The 20,969-nt window shown below is 34.3% G+C and overlaps 1 long non-coding RNA gene across 5 annotated transcripts; it reads left to right on the top strand.

Annotated features, from left to right (window-relative positions):
* Positions 1 to 1,174: 1,174 nt before the first annotated feature.
* LOC131064982 (uncharacterized) lies at positions 1,175 to 20,672 on the top strand. Of its 5 annotated transcripts, none has more exons than XR_009111356.2 (5): positions 1,175 to 1,333; positions 2,683 to 2,803; positions 2,930 to 3,024; positions 3,167 to 3,233; positions 20,182 to 20,672. It is a non-coding gene; the product is annotated as an uncharacterized LOC131064982 (long non-coding RNA). The 5 variants fall into 5 exon arrangements; XR_009111358.2 differs by lacking the exon at positions 20,182 to 20,672 and adding an exon at positions 17,933 to 18,161; XR_009111359.1 differs by lacking the exon at positions 20,182 to 20,672 and adding an exon at positions 10,772 to 11,319.
* Positions 20,673 to 20,969: the final 297 nt, after the last annotated feature.

Raw genomic sequence — 20,969 nt, 5'->3', positions numbered from 1 at the left:
TTTCTATGTTTTAGCAGGGATGTAGAAGTACCCTATGTGGAACCTCTTCCAAGTTATGAGGATTTATTTGTCTAGTTGAAATTTCAACTCCTAGTATGACAACATTCTATGCACATGGTCATCCTCTTGGAGAGGATAGTTGTCGGTCTACTAATCTAAAAACTCCTAGAATATGGTGGGAAGTGTGACATTTCATGATTTTCCCTTAGAGAAAAGTAGGCTAGGTGGAGGGTAGAACAACTCATTAAAGGATCCATACCTATTTGATTGAGGGAATCATAAATTTATTGGCTAAATGTCTTGAAAGTGAATGTTAAAGAACTTTATTTATCTCCTCTCCAAAAGAAATAAAAAGCAAACACCTATTCAATTTAATAATAATAAATCTATGAGTAGAGACTTCTTTTTTAAAGATAAAATATTGAAAATTAGGATATTTCCTATGACTAAATAGTAAAATATAAAAAAGTATATAGAGAGATGGGGGAAAAAAAATGGTACGCAAGGAAGAGGTGTGGAGAGGGTAGAGGAAGAGGGTGTCTTGCAAGGAATTAGATTGTTAGCTATAACTTAAGTAAGAGCATGCATATGGATTTTAAAATCTTTTGAAAGTTACTAGTGTCATTTCTATTCACTTCTCATCAAAATTACCAAGTAAGAAAAGAAACGGTAAGCATAAACATATCTGAATAAAAAAAAAAATTGTACTATTAAAAATTTATTGTGTTCTATTTGAATTGCTAGGAATATTTGCCTTACTTTCCTTATATTACATGCTTCTAAAAAATGATTGATGACTTTTACTTATTTTTTGTTGGAACAATGTTGATAATATTTCTAAAAGTTTTGATTAAGTTAAATGACAAAAATATTTGAATCTGTGTAATTGTAACATGTCATTGCTAATAGTTACGTGTCAAACCATAGATTATCATGCCACCATTGTATGTTGTTTTTAAAGTTTAGTGTTTTCTCTACTACTGCTCTTACATATAATATTTTTAAAATCAATTAATATTATATTAAAATTTTAATATAAAAAATCAAATTACATACAAATTAATTAAAAATATTTAAAAAAATGAATACCTAAAAGCTATTAATTTGTTTAAATATGTACTCAAATACCTGACCGTTGAGAGAATGTTCAAAACTAACCAACGTACAACGGTAAAGAAAATTCAAATGAAGCCTACAAGGGTAATGATAATTCAGATGGCATGGAGCGGGGAAAAGCATGTGAAGTTAACATTACAACCCTTGGCACTTGTCACATCGGTACAGATAACATTCTCTCTTCTGCCAATGCTATGTTTTTCTGTTCTGTTTTCAGGTAATTTCTTGATTTTTTCTTAGGTTTTTCATTTTTCTTGTAAGAGTTTGTCTGCAGATAACATTCTTTCTTTTGTTTTTCTCTTCTGTCAATGCCATGTTTTTCTATTATGTTTTCTGGTTATTTCTTGTTTTTTTCTTAGGGTTTTTCATTTTTCTTGTAAGAGTTTGTCTGCAGTGTGCACATTGGTTCATAAATTCTTTAGATCATCTTTACTATTCTTATTTTTTTACTGTGTGGTAGCAGGTAAAGGATTGTTTACCCTGCCCACTAAAATTGTGCTTTGATCAATACTATACAAAATTTACTAATAGATCGCTAAAAGTGGCATGAAATTTTGACCTCTCTAAGATTCAATTCTTTGCATTAATTTTAGCTATCGTGGCATTCTATTCCATTGAATTCATGAGGCTAGGGTACAAGAGCACCTCTGCTCATTCTTGGATAGTTGATCGTACCTTCCTAGGTGTTAGTAGCTAATTTGGCATGCATGTGGAATTCTGGGCCATTATGGTGAGCTAGTATGTAGTCAATCTATGAAATTAGGGCATTGAGGATCAGGGTTGAGGATTAACTCTTTCCTTTTAAGGTGTGCAAGGCTTTAGATTAATACGGATTAAGGATTACAACACATCAAGAAACAACTATTGAATGAGGGAAGTTTGACAAAGGAAGGGCACTGAGGAAGTCAAACAAGGTATTGAGGTGAAGGGCCAAAAAATGTATTGAAGAATTGACAGATTTTGGGGAGTTCGAAGTGACATGCATACAGTACTTGGGGATAAAGGACTATAACTTCGACAAGAAATACTTAGAAAATGTTTTGCTATAAAAACTAATGGATTGTTTGTTCTGCCAGAATGAATAAGAATTGTGGATCTTCCTATATATTATCCTTATTACAAAAATTAATGGATTGTTTGCCCTATTAGAATAAATAGGAATGCACATCTTCTTATAGGTTAGATTTATCATAAGAACTAATAGATTGTTTTCCCTGTCTGAACGAATAGATAATAATAATAATATAAAACTGCCCTCTACCATTGAAGCTGCCAGTTCTGGTTTATTCATCCTTAGTATTATTATCTTTGTTTCTTTTGGCATGGCTTATTCTCTATACCGTTACGATGATGACAGTGGGTATTACATGTTAGATCTGGGATGCAATTTAACGTTTTGATTAATTTAGTATAAGTTTGTAGATAATACATTTTAGATTTGGTCACTTCAAAGGATATTTTTCACTTATTTTTTTAGTTTTCACACTGTTTTGTTTTTCTTAAGAATAAATGTTTTTATTTGTTTTAATTTCTTATAGATTGAATCATGTTTATGTTTATGTTCAGGCATTCATGACATTGAACAATGGATTCATGGGTGGGTCCATTTCTCATGCTGGTATTATTTTTTAGCACTTCTCACAGCACATTGACAACTGAGGATTATTGAGTTGCATCATCAATTTAGGTTTTTCCTTTTTTTCCCTATTTAAAAACTTAGGGTGTGGAATAATGTCTTTCATGTATATTTTTTTTCATTTTAAGTACTTTTTGGTCAATTTTTGGAATCTTATGACTGACAATCAACCACCAGGATTTTCCATGGGTTGTAATAATTATAGAGAAGCTGCAATCATTGAAGATGACGTGTTTGGTGAGGTTGACTTGAATGGTTAAACATGAAACCTGGTATGTACATGTACTTGATGTTTTAGATTGTTTACATGATCAATTTGTGTGACCAGAATGCTTTGTTCTCTATGTTTCTTGTGTATACCCTTTTATGATGAAATTTTAAGAGTAGTTTTATAGATTGTTGTAATAATTACAGAGAAGCTGCAATCATTGAAGATGACGTGTTTGGTGAGGTTGACATGAATGGTTAAACATGAAACCTGGTATGTACATGTACCTGATGTTTTAGATTGTTTACATGATCAATTTGTGTGACCAGCATGCTTTGTTCTGTGTGTTTCTTGTGTATACCCTTTTATGATGAGATTTTAAGAATAATTTTATAGATTTGACGTCTTTAATATTGGTATGCATTTTATTACTATGATTTGGTGCTTCTACAATAAAAATTGAGATCGATACGTTAAATCACTTGTGCATCAATTTATTACATTGTAATACTCTGTCTCTTCTATCTATAAAAGATGTCCTACACACATCCATTTTTTCTAACAGACAAACTGAAAACCCTACAAAAGAACATTTCTCATGTTGACTGTCATGCAGATCAGCTTGAGAAAGAGCGCCTTATTAGATAGTCTCAATCTGCAGCAAGTACTCTCTTGACCATAATTCAAGCAATAATAGATTTAAACATGTTTATTTTTATTTTGCAAAACAAAACTTCTCTGATAGTTTGCTATGCTGCAACCAGCATTTACATTCTATTGCTACTCTACAAAACAAAACTCTCTAAGTACTTCTGTTCAAAATAGTTTTCAATATATTTTGAAATTAAAACTTCACTCTTAAATTGTTTTCTCCATATCCAATGCCCTTTGCCTGCTAAGCATTTGGCTCTATAATAAAAACATTTATTCTTTAAACTCAAGCATATCTTTCTCTTTTCCATCTACTCTGTTCTTAATACTTCTCACTTCACGTTCTTTACCTCCTCATTCTCTGTGCATTTTAACCTCTGCTTCCTCTCACACGTATTTCTTTTTCTTCTTGCACTTATTTATTACTGCTCTCTTCTTTAATCTGCAGTTTCCTTCATTTTTCTGGTGCGTTCCTTATAGAATTCAAAAAGTTTTATTTTGCAGGTTCCATTCTCCTTATTCTCCCACGTACTTCTATTTAATTTTTGTTTAATTAAATTTGCAAGTTCTTTCTTCCTCTAGCATGGACGCCTTCCCTCTTTACTCTGTATTCTGCAGATTTTAATCCCAATTTGGGTGCTTCAATCGATTTTCTCTCTGCCCACACTCTCCTCTATTTTCCATGCACTTCACCATTCTAGCTTAGCTCTTGGGCAGCTTTGATTTCTCTTCCTTGCGTACTTCCACTTTGACTCTCCCATTTCTCAAATTGCAGCTTTGTTTAAACAGAAAACTCTCTTCCTTACGTAATTTGTAGTCATGAACTTCTTCATATTCTATGCCCCTTTGTCTAATATTATTATTGTTTGACACTTTTGTTCAGGTTCCTATGACCTTTCATTCATGTTACTATTCTTTAAAATTAAATGGCTTTTATTATCCCATCGATTTGTCTCCCAAAGTAATGGGATGGACTATCTTCACACTTGTTTTTTCCCAAGAATGTCGTTGCCTGTGGATTTTTGATCTTTTCTTTTCACATCTTGTACCTCTCTATTTTGCTATGGCCCTCATGGCATCATTAATTATTATTTACAATTCTGAGACTTACAAATCTTCCTTCCATTCATTACATAGCCATTCCACATGGGAAAAAGCAGATGCCATGATGGATTAATAGACCTTATTTAATCGCAAAATAATTATTATTTAATAGTAGTGCACATAAACGTTGGATGGCAAACTCTTGAGAATGAACCCTACAATATTGTGCATTTCACCACCCATCTCTAGTTGCTCAGTCATTTATAATAGTGTTGTTCAAAGCAACACAAGTGATGAGACACTAGATATATGCTAGAATGCAATCTAAATGTCTAAAAATTTGGAATACACTGTGATATGTAGCATGAAAACAGATCGGGATGAATAATTTGCCCAATTTAGGTGCATAATAATTGATTAGAAATTAAACAGGTTGTTCACTGATTGGTAACAAATGCAGGAGAAAGTTCCATAGCCAAATTATGTTACCTTTGTTTAGGTTCTGTTTGATGCAAGAGGATGTTACCACTCTCTTTTAAGTAATGCAGGTCTAGTGTCAAATCATGCAATGTTTTGATGTTATAATTCAAAAAATTTGTATTGCACCTTCAATAGAATAGTTGTTTAGGGGGCTTTGCTTAGCACATGCAAAGTTTGTTGGAACACAAAGCTTGACGAACCTGAAACACCTGGGTGCTGCTTTCAAATATTTATGCAAAATCTAGCAAAGATGATGTTCCAATAATAATAAAGTTGATAAATGAGAGGGGATTGAAAAAGGAATTGCAATGCAGTGTGATTGAGTTAAAGAGCAGAGCGCATTCTTTTCTTGTTGGTTTCTGATTCCACTCACAATTTGATGAAATCTATCCTAAGTACCATAATTTCCATACACATAGCATCGTAGATATTAAAATTCACAATCCATAATGAACAGGTTGGTTAGTAACTGCCCAGATCCATCCCCCATATTTCATCTCCCATGCTTGACCTGTCAAAGATTACTGTACAGTGTACAGTTCATCAAATGATGATCAATATTACATCTGAATAGCTCCATCAGGTGGTCGATCAAAATTACATGCTTCCGTATAATTTGATGCAAACAAAATTCAGAGTTGCCTCCAACATTGACAAGACTATCAACACCATCAAAAACATCATTAGAATTCAGAAGAGTCTTCATAAAAGCAACAAAGAAACTTTCTATGGCAGTCCTCATGAGCTCATTAGAATCACTATAGGGCTCCTGTGCAGGGTACAGTACAGCTGCATACAACATAGGCCAGGCTTCAAGCAATGTCTTATGATGGTGTCTTTTGATACATGCTTCCGTATGTTTTGATGCAAACAAAATTCAGAGTTGCCTCCAACATTGACAAGACTATCAACACCATCAAAAACACAGTGTTCCACGGGCGTTGGGGACGGGGGCACAGGGGGGACGCGGGGACGCGTCTCCGGGACGGGGGGACCAAGGGTCTAAATTTGGGGACAGCGGCGGGACAGTGGCGGGGGGGTGGCGGGGTGGTGGTGCCCATATACTTATACATATACATATAGTACTTGAAAAACTAGTTTTGAAAAGATGTATAACAGTATAACAATATAAGAATTAGATTTCAAATGAAACTATAGGAAATACCAAGATTACTTAGATTAGTAATGCTAATTGCTAAAAGTAAATAAAATTTGACAAATGAAATTGTCAAATTGGAGATTTCTCATTTCTATCATATGAATATCGAAAAAGGAAAACAAAAATACGAATATCTGATGCCATTGCAAAGTCTATAATAATAAAGATGATTACATGATTCATCATTACAATGAGTAGCCAAATACAAATGCGTGTAGCAATAGCATTACAAAAGAGACTAGAGTCAAATACAAAATGACAAAACTCAAAATGTAGCTAATGGAGGCCTCTAATCATCTGCGAACTCCTCCTCACTGGAACCGTTGGACTCCTGAAGATCAAGGTCCCTCAAGCTCACACCAACTAGCCCTGCATCTGAAGTGTTAGGATCATCCTCATCAATATGTGAAGGTTCCTCTGGCTCTAGATCCTATCGCGCTGCGGGACTCTCCTTGTACACAAGTGTCTTGCGGTCCATGAGACATAAAGCACTGTGTACAGCCACAAGCTTCTCTGCTCTCTCACAAGCTTCTCTGCTCTCTTAGAGGTAAGTCTGTTCCTCTTAAGAGAGTGGATGAAGCTATATGTAGACCAGTTCCTCTCAGCAGCTGAAGAACTGGAAACCTGGGATAGCAGACAGATGGCTAGAGTGGTGGTCAAAGATTTCGGGTCATGACAATTCCACCATAAAAGTGGCTCCTCCTGTGCCATGCTATCAATATCCATCTTTGCCGCATCTGAATAACCTCTAAGAGTGGCAAATCTTCCCCACTTAGTGCGCATTGTGTCGGCATCTCTGGAATCAAACATCTTCTCTATGCACCTAAAGAAACCCGCCTTCACTTCATCATCTGAATCGATGTCAGTCTACCCGGTCTAGCCTTGTACCACTTAGGATTCAAGGCAAAGGCAGCCATATGCAAAGGAGTGTTCAACTTGTCCCATCTACGCTGAATGATAGGCTAGATTTGCTCATTGTAGAATGCTAAAGAGGGGTCCTTCACTTGCACAGCAGCCCTCATCTGGTCAAGCATAGAGTCAATACACTCATACACCTCTCCAAGGTTAGGTGCATCCCCATCCCCATATCTGATCACTTGGAATACTGGAGAAATGATAGAGACAATGTATTTCGCATCAGTCCAAAACACATCACTCTTCACTATCTCCTTCACCCTTCTCCCTTGCTCTGTCTTGGCCTCAACCCACCTATTCCACTCATTAGTCATAACCATGAGTTGCAATGCCTCTTGCAACTCAATCATTTTCTCCAAGAGAATGAAATAGGATGCATATCTAGTCTCAACTGGTTTCAAGAACTCCTTCTTCGCGAAGGTCCTGAAGAGTGCATGTGAAGTGTGGTGGTTGCAGATAAACATCTGCACATCTCTTGCATCGATGACCACTCCTCTAATCCAGTCTATCTTCCCCATGTCCTTGAGTGCATTGTTCATGGCATGCACACAACATGGGGTCCACCAAATGTGTCTATAGGCTGCCTCAATGAGTCTCCTTGCTGCTCTACACACATGGGCTACATCTGTCACTACTTGGACCACATTTTGTGGCCCAACCTCCTCAATAGCCTCCCTGAGGACTTGAACTGGAAATCAGCATCTTTACGATGCCCTGTACAATCAACTGCTCTAAGGAAGTATGGGCCCTCTGCACATGTGACCATGACGTTGATGAGTGGACGATGGCTAATGTCCGTCCACCCATCCATAACTATGCTGCACCCCGATGCCACCCAACATGCCTTCATCTTCTCCATCAAAATATTGATCTTGGGATAGCATTTATCCAAGATCGAGGTCCTCATTTTCGTCTCCCCTGGTGGCACATAAGATGGTCCTCCTTTGGCCACCATAGCCATCATCTCCCTATAATGAGACCATGTAACATGAAATGGAATGCCATGGCAAAGAAGAAATTGCCAATGGATTCATCTATCTCATCTCTCAGCTGCACATTAAACATATTAACAATGGGGTTGCTCTGTGGTATCTGCAACCTATGTTTCCCAGCCCTGGCGGCAGTAGAAGTGGAAGTGGATGGAGATCCAAACATCATTCCTCCCGTCTGCGAAGCATGAGAAGTATGTGGCACATTCTGGTTGCCCTGAAGTGCTGCCCTAGCAGACAAAGTAGTAGGCATTGAAATATTTGTGTCATCTAGAACCCCCCAAAGCCTGTTAAACTCAATTTTGTATTGTATATTTTTGGCTTCCTCGAAAAATTTACAATGTTTCAGGCCTTTTCCTCTCCAAAACAGAAAGTGTGCATTCACCCTACTAATGCTACTGAACCATTTTGTGTCACAAATATTGCACTTCCACATCCTTGTTCCCCCACTTGAATGTGATGTGCCTTGTACTGATATTCGTGAAGCAAACTGTTTTAGAGGAGACTTAGGATCAAAATGACCCCTAGCATATGGTGCCAACAACTTTGAAGGGCAACCTATACTAGCTGGTGCACTTGCCATAGAACTAGATTGGGCTCTAGGATCAGCCCCATGGTCACCCCCCTCATTTTCAAGTTCATATTCTGAATCATTCTCACTATGAGAATGGATTTCCATGTCATCTTCACTCATGCCTTGGGAGCTCATTGTGAAATTGACACTGCATTTCACAAAATAAAAATAAAAATAAAATCAGCCTAGTTTAACAATATATTTTTAAATTTTTTTCCTATTCATCTCAAAATGAGATTTGATGTTGAATCTTGAGGGCAATCATTTTGCCCTCAAGATTCAACATCAAATCTCATTTTGAGTCTTGAGATGAATAGGGAAAAAAATTCCAAAAATGACATAGAACAATGAAAATCAGAAAATAAAACAAAAAAAAGTTGAAAAACCCTACCTTGTGCTTGAAAAATCTCTCCAAAATGTAGAAGAATCTTCTTCTTCCTCTTCTTCTTGCTTCTTCTAGCTCCTATCACACTTGCAATCAGCGTTTCTCACCCCTTCAATCAGTCTTCTTAAAGTTTTTCCTCCTCTTCAGCTTGCTGGAAAAAAAATCAGTTTTCCAAAATGAGAGTTAAATCTAAAAGAAACATGCTTTTGTGTTGTTTTGGCGGGTTGGGTGGGGCCCACGTCCAATTAGGGTTACCCCTTAACTCCCCCAAAAGGCACATGTTTTTTAAAAAATGTCTTTTTCGGTTTGTTTAGACATGGGAACGCGGGAGACGCCCAAGCGTCTCCCAAGGAGATGCCCAGACGTCTCCATGTCCCGGCGGTGTTTGGGTGGCGGTGGCGGGACGGCGGGGGACGTCGTGTCCCCGTCCCCCCATCCCCGAGACGTCTCTGATGAGGGGACGCGCCCAAAAAGGGGGGGGACGCGTCCCCATGGAACACTGATCATCAGAATTCAGAAAAGTCTTCATAAAAGGAACATAAAAACTTTCTGTGCAGTCTTCATGATATCATTAGAATCACTATAGGGCTCCTGTGCAAGGTAAACTACAGCTGCATACAACATAGGCCAGGCTTCAAGCAATGTCTTTTGATGGTGCTGCAACATATAGTAGAACCCATATGATAAACCCATCTCATCCTTAACCAGAGTTTTTTCCACCTCTGTTAGGCTGTAAAATCTCTTAGAAAAACATCACATGGTCGGTCAAAATTACTTGCTTCTGTATGATTTGATGCAAACAAAATTCAGAGTTGCCTCCAACATTGACAAGACTATCAACACCATCAAAAACATCATCAGAATTCAGAAGAGTCTTCATAAAAGGAACATAAAAACTTTCTATGGTAGTCCTCATGAGCTCATTAGAATCACTATAGGGCTCCTGTGCAGGGTACAGTACAACTGCATACAGTATAGGCCAGGCTTCAAGCAGTGTCTTTTGATGGTGCTGCAACATATAGGACCCATATGATAAACCCATCTCATCCTTAACCAGTGATTTTTCCACCTCTGTTAGGCTGTAAAATCTTTGAGAAAAACATCATGTGGTCGATCAAAATTACATGCTTCTGTATGATTTGATGCAAACAAAATTCAGAGTTGCCTCCAACATTGACAAGACTATCAACACCATCAAAAACATCATAAGAATTCAGAAGAGTCTTCATAAAAGGAACAGAAAAACTTACTATGGCAGTCCTCATGAGCTCATTAGAATCACTATAGGGCTCCTGTGCAGGGTACAGTACAGTTGCATACAACATAGGCCAGGCTTCAAGCAATGTCTTTTGATGGTGCTGCAACATATAGGACCCATATGGTAAACCCATCTCATCCTTAACCAGTGTTTTTTCCACCTCTGTTAGGCTGTAAAATCTCTGAGAAACTCCATTAATGTCTATGAAACAATCTCCTTGAATACAATATAACTTACCATTGTAATTATTCTCTATAGAGATGTACAGTGCGTTTATGTATCGCAATTTATGGACTGCAAAGTTGGGATGTTTTATGGTAGTGACTATCTTACAAAATTTGTCCTGCACAAGGTAGAAGATAAGGACTAGGAGCATCTCCTTTACTACCATACTATACTGCGAAGCTAGCTATTGTTTTTGTACTCATCAACGCTGATCCATAACAGTAACCAGTCAGATCTGCAGTTCAAAGTCTTTTCTCAACTTCCCTATCAACGCTCAGTTCGGACGGTATGAGGATCCTTTCCTCAATCCTTCTTTTCACACAGAATATCAGAGGAGTAGGAAAAGGAAAAATGAATCTGAATTATCCCATGACAATAGGATGGAGTGACTCATAAGTGTATTAGAAATTGTGCAGTGCTCCATGAATAAGAAATAAATTTTGTTCATACTTTTTGATTTAATAGTTGAAGTAATGCAATTTCAAAAGCAATTTCAGTTAGGTTTGTAAACAATTGTTGGTCATGTCTCCAACTTTAGGATCTGATCTTTGTTGGGTTGATGGGCCAACTGAGGAAGTTGTTAAACTGTCTGATTTAGAAGACCTTCCTTTGTTTAACCACTGCAATAAACTGTAATATCTTTTACGCTGCAGTGTATAAAATTTGGTTTTTGATTCATCTTTTCTTGATAGACTGTATGTTACAGATTATATAATTTCTTTGTAAAAAATTACAAATACAAATTGATGTGTTTATAAAACGCAATTGAAAAGTTTCAGTCATTATTCGCCCAAAGTTGAAAGAGTTTGAGAGATAAGCTAAAGGATGTTGGTGCAATTTAGTTGTTAATTTAAATGGTATGTTGAGTGAATACGTTAGTTTGGTTACAAGGAACTTGCATCTTCCTTTGACAACTTAGCATTGACATTTTAGTATTTATACAAGAGGAGCAAAGGAGGAAGCATCTGGGTAGTTGATTTTAGGTTACAAATTTGTATTATGGTTAAGAACAAGAAGCCCTCCAAAAGAAAGTAATGACAAATTTACAGAGGTAGTTAAATTTGTGAGAAAAGATCTATTTCTAGGTATCTTACTTTTTCAAATAATTTATTTTCAAGTTCATTATTTAGAGACTGATTCGATGTCAAACAATATTTTTGGGCCTATTAACAATGGGTGATTCAACAGTATCATAAGAATCTAGAGAAAATCAAATGCAAGAACCAAGCCTGCAAAAATATAAGTAGTCTGCCGTAAATTTCACTCTTAATCTTAGATTTCAGGTACTCACTGACTACTTGGTTGCATTTCTTTCTTGAGCAATTGAGGAGTTATAAAAGTTGGGTAGTAAAAATAGTTATAACTATGTAAACTTGGATTGAGTTCAAAACTTCAAACAGTAAGGTCTTTGTACACTTGAAGAACAAAGATGGTTTCCTGTTATCTATACAATATTTTTTGTGTCATATAATATCCACAAAGCTTCACTAAGGTATAACTTGCTAAATGATGCGTCTAAATTTTGGATCAACTTATATACTGTATCCCATCACATATAAGTTTTAATTTATGCTTATTAAGACTTGGCTCAGATAGGTATTAGGTACCGTATCACATCAAATATAAGCTTGAATTTAAGCCTAAGTTTTAATTTATGCTTATTAAGACTTGGCTCAGATAGGTATTAGGTACCGTATCACATCAAATATAAGCTTGAATTTAAGCCTAGCTGCCTAAGTAGTTCTAGGTCAATAGCTGAATTATTTGAAGGCAGGCGTTTGGAAGAGGAAGGGGTTGCTCTGTCTTTGCTTTCTGCCCCTACCTGCTATTTGCATTGTCATAGTTTTGTTTCACGTTGTGCCTAATTTATCTCAAGACTGTCATTTGGTTGGGCTTGTTGCTTTATCTGGTTTTGCTAAGCTGTAAGAAATTTGGGCTCTTTCAAAAATTCTTCTAACTCGTCAACAAAAATGACTTGATTCAAATATGTTCCTTTACTGAATGACCCACAATTTCCCCATTGGTACAACACTACCAATCACCAAAAATTCTCACCATAATGTCATCAAGTTCATCTCCAAGATCAATAGCTGAATTATTTGAAGGCAGGCGTTTGGAAGAGGAAGGGATTGTTGTCTTTGCTTTCTGCCCCTGCCTGCTATTTGCATTGTCACAGTTTTGTTTCACGTTGTGCCTAATTTATCTCAAGACTGTCATTTGGTTGGGCTTGTTGCTTTATCTGGTTTTGCTAAGCTGTAAGGAATACTCTTTCAAAAATTCTTTTTAGCTCGTCAACAAAAATGACTTGATTCAAATATGTTCCTTTAGTGATTGACCCACAATTTCCTGATTGATACAACACTACCAATCACCAAAAATTCTCACCATAATGTCATCAAGTTCATTTCCAAGATTCTTGAATGTGGAATAGTTGTTACGGATACAAAACATTTGAAATAGAAATAGTTGTGAGGGGTGCAAAATATTTTCATAATTTGAAGAATGGATCGTGGTAGTGATAGCTGAGTGAGGGTTCCCTTGTTCCTCTTAAAAAACATGATAAGAAAAGGAAGTGTGTAAATGTTCCAATCTGGAAATGCAATTGTGGGTTTTTCATTTTTTTTATTACTATGTATTCAAATGCCTCAAAAAGTTATACCTTTTAGCATCCTAAATTGCATTTTCTAGATTAGAGATTATTTACATTATCATTCTATATTTAAAAATTTATTATCGATTTTGATTTCAACACAAAAGTTAAAAATCACAAGTCTAAAAATAAATCTATCATTTACTCACAACATAAGCCCCTTCCTTTGCCTCTGCTCCTTCCTGACCCCAACTTGGCAGTAAGTAAGACCAAGGTAAGGCGGATTGGGCATTGGGCTAGATCGCGGGATACCTCTAGAGGTAAAAACAAAAAAATAAGTTTTATGAATCGTTAATAAAAAGTTAAATATATCATTTATTCAACATAAGCCCCTTTTCTTCACCTCAACGCCTTCCTGGCCCCAATTTGGCAGTAAGTAAGACCAAAGTAAGGCGGATTGGGCATTGCGCTGGGTCGCGGGGATACCTCTAGAGGTAAAAACAAAAAAAACAAGATTTATGAATTGTTAATGTATAAATAACCCATACAAAAGCAAAATTTACTCATTTTATGAATGTCATAACCCTGCCACAAAAAAATTAAAACTTGTTGTGAGGTAAAAACAAAAAAATAAGTTTTATGAATCGTTAATAAAAAGTTAAATATATCATTTACTCAACATAAGCCCCTTTTCTTCACCTCAACGCCTTCCTGACCCCAATTTGGCAGTAAGTAAGACCAAAGTAAGGCGGATTGGGCATTGCGCTGGGTCGCGGGGATACCTCTAGAGGTAAAAACAAAAAAACAAGATTTATGAATTGTTAATGTATAAATAACCCATACAAATGCAAAATTTACTCATTTTATGAATGTCATAACCCTACCACAAAAAAATTAAAACTTGTTGTCGTTAATTAATATTATTGTAAACGACTTAAATATCATTACTAATACAATTCCATATTTGATAACTAACAACAAATCATAAAATATGACAACATACTAATCACATTTAAGTTGCATATTTAAAACTATGTAAATAACTTCTATTATAAATAAAATAAAATGTGTGTTGTCGTGCTGTGGTGTTGTGTTGTGTCGTGTCGTGTTCTTGTGTTGTGTTGTGTTGTTTTGTGGTTGTTGTAGGTCAATTAGGGGAGGCCAAACAAGCTTCCACCTTCACGTGGTTGGCCTTGTTAGTAGAAATGTTTGAATAAATATTCTTGAAGCTAAGAGAAGCTCATGTGTAAATATATTCATTTTAAATAAATATTATTTTATTATAGTTCATATTATATGCATGTTGAAATTCTAAAATATAAAGAAATTGCAATTTCAAAGGTGAAATTAAAGTACATTTTAATTAATCATTAATAAAACATGTTTTTTTTGTTACAATATTTTTTGCATATTGTTTCCCTATGGCTTTTGTGGCATACCACTATGAATGTTAACCTCTATGTATACCTATAACATGTGTATGAACCACCTTGTTCTAGTTTAGACCAATTTTTGCTAGTTGTAAGGAGGTGGTAGAAGTTAGGATCAACTAAATCAAGTTGTGAAAATATCATTAATATCTATATGTTGTATTTTGAGAGGCTTATGACAACTAGTATGGAATGTTTGCCCTCTCGACATAGGTAACAATTAATCTAGAAGGATGAAACCTACAATATAGCATGGGATGCATTGACATTCTTATTTATAGTTGGGGTGAACTCTAAGTAATGGGATGATGCATGGAATAAGGTTGCATCCACTTCCCATTATCAATTGAGTGTGAGTTAGTCACTATGCATACATGTGTAATAATGGTCTCATTTGTTATGCATTGTTATATTTATGTCATTTCTAGTTATCACAACATGTAGTATGGGGTGCTTGTCTTGTCATCATAGGAAAAATTGAACTATGAAGATGATGGGACACTTGGTTTAGTATAGGTTGAATTGAGATTCGTCTTTCTAGTTGGGATGCACTCAAGGGCTTGTGTTATTGAACTAGTAACTAGTAACTAGAAATAGCTCTTATGTAACTACAATGGTAGACAATGTCACAAGGTATCGTGTTACCACACAAGCTTAGGTTAAGTCTTCTTGTTGGATATTAGATTGTGGATGAGACATTCTTTGGAAAATAAATAGAAAATTTCAAGTCATTTGCATTAAATTTTGGCTCTACAAACTTTTTAATACTGTTTTAGTGGAATTCAACAAAAGCTAGGGAATAATGAAAGTTGAAGCATTAGGTATCTTGAAGATTTAGTGACAGATAGGTGTTATGAAAGATAACTTTCATTCTCCCATCCAATTGAGTATTGCATATCATTTATTTCAAAGTTGTAGTTAAATTAGATTGTGAATGCTAGGCAAGTCTCTTCTATTATCTATATACACATCATTAGAAAATTGACTCACTCACAACTAGTTGTAATGGTGTAAGAAGAGATTAAGCATACATACAATAAAAGTTGAAGATAAGAATGCAAATAAAGTAACTCTTAAGTATAAACAAGCCTTTACAAAAGGGATAGATTATACCTCGAGTCTCTCTAAGTAGGATGATTATACTCAATTGTGTCAAGTAGTAAAATTTGGTTGGCGTCCATTTTGGAGTGGGTCATAGGATGTTCATTTCTTGACCACAATATATTGAGCATGCTTTCCTAATTCTTCATTGATCTTCTTAAATTTTTAGTTGGTTGTTCATTTGACCCACTGACATAGTTTGTGTCAAATGCTTTCAAATCAATAGCCAAGTCCTATGGATTAAAGTTGTATGATCTACATAACAAAGTGTGTTTGTGCATGTGTCATATTTCAAGCAAACTAATGGAGCTATGACCCACAAAGAAAGGAGTGGAAAATAGTGTAGGGCGAAGAACATCATGTGTGGCAAACCTTGCTCACATGTTAATAACCTTTTAGACAAGGCTTAGTTGTAGATAATTTGGATAAAAAGGGTGATTGTGTTGAAAGATATTACCAACTTTGAGGAGGAAGTCTCCATGGATGATAAGTTTGTAAGAGCCATATTAGAACTTAGGTCTTGAATTCAAAAGAGCTAATAAATTAGATCATAAAAGCTTGAAATGTACTTTGAATTTGAGTCAATCTAAGACCCCAAAGAGTCATAGATGAGAACAAAGTTAGGACATACCACATTGTGCAAAATGAAGGCATTAAGATATATAAGAGAAAGATTACAGATTGAGACCACATAATCAATTAACAAAAGAAAAATCATGTCATAGAAATACACAATCTATATATTTAAGAAATTCTAAAATCAAATAAGAAAAAATTGTTGAATTGACTTTATAGACTAACCATTTAAAAGGCGACACAAAGGAAGTCTCTAAGTATATCAAAAAAAATTATCAATTCATTCAAAATAAAATATATTACATTCTATACATGGGGCCTACCAAGTTGTGCTATAATAGAGGAGTTTTCATAGAAACAAAAAAGTGTGGAAAGAAAAGGTAGAAGAAAAAACGTTAAACATGGTAGTGGAAGACAAGCTTATGAATAGAAAGAAGTTACAAAAAACAAGTTTGGTGTAAAGCTCCAAAGGTATGTTTTCTTCAAAGTTATGTGTTAAACATGGCGCTGGAAGAGGCGAATTAGGACCAGCTCAACATGTGAATCATATTGTGCATGAATTGGGTTGCATTTAATGGTGAACAACATTTTTTCTATTTATATTGTCAATATCCTTTCATCAAACATGAAATTAGGATTTTGATCAAGGGATTCTTATGCAAGCAAACACTTTTTGGACAACTAATAAGTAAGCTCACCTTAGTCTTCAAATCTATATATTATCACCAAAGTTATAAAGGGAGATTCAACAATATTGTCTTATATTATCTCAATAACATTGAAAAAAATACTTGGTATTCCTTTGTGAATTTTGAGTTAAATCTCAAAGTATTGAATGTATAAACCTTCAAGGCAATCTAGTGAATATTTTCATTTGAAATAAACAAAATATTAAGTTCATTCACAATGGTATGTTTTCTTCAAATTCGTAGAGGAAAAGGAAGTTGCATAGGAATGGGCTTTAAAAGAATGTCTTAAAATACTTCATAAAACAATAAAGAATGTCTGTTTCAAAGAAGTAGAGAATTTTATCTAGAAAGAAGAAGAGAAAAAAAATATGATATATTTTTAATGATTCGTCTACAGGTCTGAGTGATTTGAGAGTGATACTAGGATTCTTTTAATGGTTCCTATAAATTTGATGTTCATTTGATTGGTCATATATTTGAATTCCAGTGTTAAATTAATTGCATTGCTCAAAACATGTGTCAATAAAAATTGACGTCAATTTGACGGTCATTAAATAAAGTATGAGGTCAAATTCAACGTCCATATGACCATCCATTTGACATCCATATGACCATCATATTACCAAAGCTATTCATTTAAATTTGACACCCATTTGACTATCATCTATAAAGTATGAGGTCATTCGACGTTTGTTTAGCTATCATCTCTAAAAAAGAAAGTTTAAATTTGACGTGTGTTCAAACGTCATTTCTGAATTAAACTCAACTAGCATTTAACATGTCAAGTATAAATCAATTGATTAAATTTGGCATTCTTTTGATAGCCACACAAATATTAGAAGTTAAATTTGACATCTATTTGATTGTCAAGGTACACATTTGATTAATTGGTCCTAAATTTGACAGGTGTTCAATTGTCATCAACTAGAACTATATGATAAATTTGATGCTCATTCTATAGTCACAAGTAGCAATATGAGAAGTTAGCTATGACATCCAGTCGACCATCATTTCAAGGATTTATATTTAAAAAAAAAAAACCTTTTCCTGTTGCCCATTTTAACAAATTGAAATGGAGTTACCTTCAAATTTTGTACTCTAAAATTTACATAGTTGGTGCGAAATTTATTTGTTGCTTAAGTAAAATTTATTACCATTTATATTTATGTTGGTCATTAAAATATTGATTATTTTTATTTAAGCTCTTATAATCAATTTTATATGAAAGCAATTTATGAGTCTATTCGATGGAATTGCACAACTAATCTTTTTACTTTTCAACAAACAATTTGCATCCTTCATGTTCAGTATGAAAGTGCCCTATTAATAAATGCTCAATAAAATCTTTTTTGTTAGTTCCTCCCTTTAGCTATTTTCTTGCATCAGTAACCTTGGTCAATAAAAAAGTAGACAACTTTGCCAATGTTTGGTGACTTGACGATTTTCAAGTATTTTTGTTAATTTTTTAAAAGTTTTGTAGCTAAAAACTAATATAAAAATTAAAAATAGATGTCCATTCTTAACTTTTGCAAATGAATGTTGGAAATAAAATATATGATAATGTGTGTGGTTTCAACGTCTAGTTGTAAGTTCTTTGTCAAGAATTGTATTTGTTCTTTAGGTTTAGTTGTTTCATTGTTTAATGTTTTATTAAGTTTTCAGCTTGTCATGTTGTAATCTTTGTTAGATTTTATTTAATGATTTATCTTGGAAGTTTTTAACATATTTTTTTGATAAATAAATAAAAAATTAGGGTATAGTCATGTTGTAAGAGAAGGACAAGCGACTAACTATTTTCATTCAATGGAAGACTATAAAAAAACACAATAACAACACCTCCGATAAGACTGTTGTGACTATTTATCAATTTGATTGTTGGCCCAATGTTAATATTTTGTTAATATTTCATAAAATTTAATCTAGATAATTGAGAATAAGTAATTTTATGTGATGTTTACACAATATTCCACATAATATAATTTTGAGTGTTCATTGATAGTATTTTGTAATGTGGGTTTCTATAGTATTTCATATTTTGAGTGTTCATTGACTAAAATGTTGGGCTATGATTTTTGGAGCTAAAACTAAATTGAATTTATTACAAATCTACTAGAAAACCACACATTGAAAGTGTTGATAGTGAGGTGTTGATTCTATTACAAGGATTGTTTATAACATATCAGAAAGGGATTTTAAATTACAAATTGGCATTAAGCATTGAACTTTTACGTTTAATGGCATAAAAAAGTACAAATGTGTGTGTTGGACATGGGCAGTACTAAATGCGGCATTTGAAAGGGGTTCTATTGAAAAGAGTTGTGAGAAACAACTTTCTACAAAATATTTGTTATTTTTTAAAAGTCTTGTCATGTGAGATGAAGTAGATGCTACAACTCAAATTCTTAATGACAGAATCTAATCCAACAAAGGTATAAAAAATAATGGGTATGAAGCCTATATTTGAATATTAGTAAAGTTATATAAAAAATAAAAAATTGAGGCACAATTTATATCTAGTTTATTTTAAACTTTTAATATTTACATCACAATGGGTTTCACAAAGAGCATACGGAAAGGGAATTTATATTTTTTATTTTATTTTGGTAAATATGTATTGATTATATGGTGATAAAATATCTTTTGTATTTTTGAAAAGTCATTTTTTTATTTATTTAGATAAACAAATTTAAGAATAATTACAATTAGAAGATGAGTTGGTTATCAAAGTGAGTGAGGGAGCTAGATTTATATAGGTCTCAAGTTCAACCCTTCTATTAGTCCTTTTATTGAAGTATATATTGTGTTAAACAAGAATGTAAGTCAAAGTCATTTTTTGTCAAGTAAGAAAAAATATCTCAAGTGAAGTGATAAAATAGGATTGTAAATGCACTTACCTACCAATAGGTCCTAATATCAAAATCAGTGACAAGGCTTTTAGTGATTTGCATGTTGCATATAATAAACAAACTGTAACAAGTTCAATTTTGATGTGTTGTTGTAGTTGGTATGTTTATCCAATTTTTGGTTTTTATTTTTGAGCTTTGATGAGTAGACTAGGTTGCTTGGATTTGTTTCCTATTGCAATGAATTTTGACCTTTTGCTTGATAAAGGAAGGAGTGTATTGGCCATCAATTAGTTATTCATGATTATACAGGTTGATGGGGGTTGCTATATCACCAATAGTGTTGAGCAAAGCGAGGTCAATATTGTTGGGCATCGAGGTAGACATGTCATGCACCTAGTCATAGGTGATTAAATATAAGTTGATTGGACTTTCTAGTAACAATAGCATTAAACAAAGTGAGGTTAGTGTTCTTGGACATCAATGTAGATGTGCCATACACACTATTGAATAGTCATTGAGACACGAGAAGCTTTATGTGTTTGAGTAGACCATCATTGTGTGTATGTTATAGCACAAGTATAAAATGGTCAAAGGGGATTAACATATTGATGAGATATTAATAATTCATATCAAAACTCTTTTGGTAGTGGGGTTCTATGTAAAGCAACATTGGTTGATTAGTACAGGTATGTCTAGTGTGCCAAATTGTGTGGTAAAGACTATTAGATAACTTTAAAATCATATGCTCTAAATTGTCTTCTAGCCCCCTTTGGATCAATGGGGTTTATTGGGTCATGTGATCCAAATAGGTATCATAGTTATGGATCTCGAAATAAATATTTTTATGAGACATGACTCCCCTTGTGAGATGCCCCCTTTGTTAATTAGTTACATATAAATGTTAATTAAATTTGATTAAGTATGTGGGTAGGTATTTAGGAATAAATTTCTTTTGAGTAGCTATACATGAATGTTAAGAATAGTGATGCAGAGCATCTATCACAAACCATAAAACCTTCATTCAAGGGTAAACTTTAAACTTGAATCAAGAGACATCTAACAAGATAAATCACTCTTCTCAACTCCAAACCAATTTC

Source organism: Cryptomeria japonica, chromosome 6 (genome assembly GCF_030272615.1).
Source record: "Cryptomeria japonica chromosome 6, Sugi_1.0, whole genome shotgun sequence".
Taxonomy (NCBI): Eukaryota; Viridiplantae; Streptophyta; class Pinopsida; order Cupressales; family Cupressaceae; genus Cryptomeria; species Cryptomeria japonica.
This window is presented reverse-complemented; position numbering and strand designations above follow the sequence as displayed.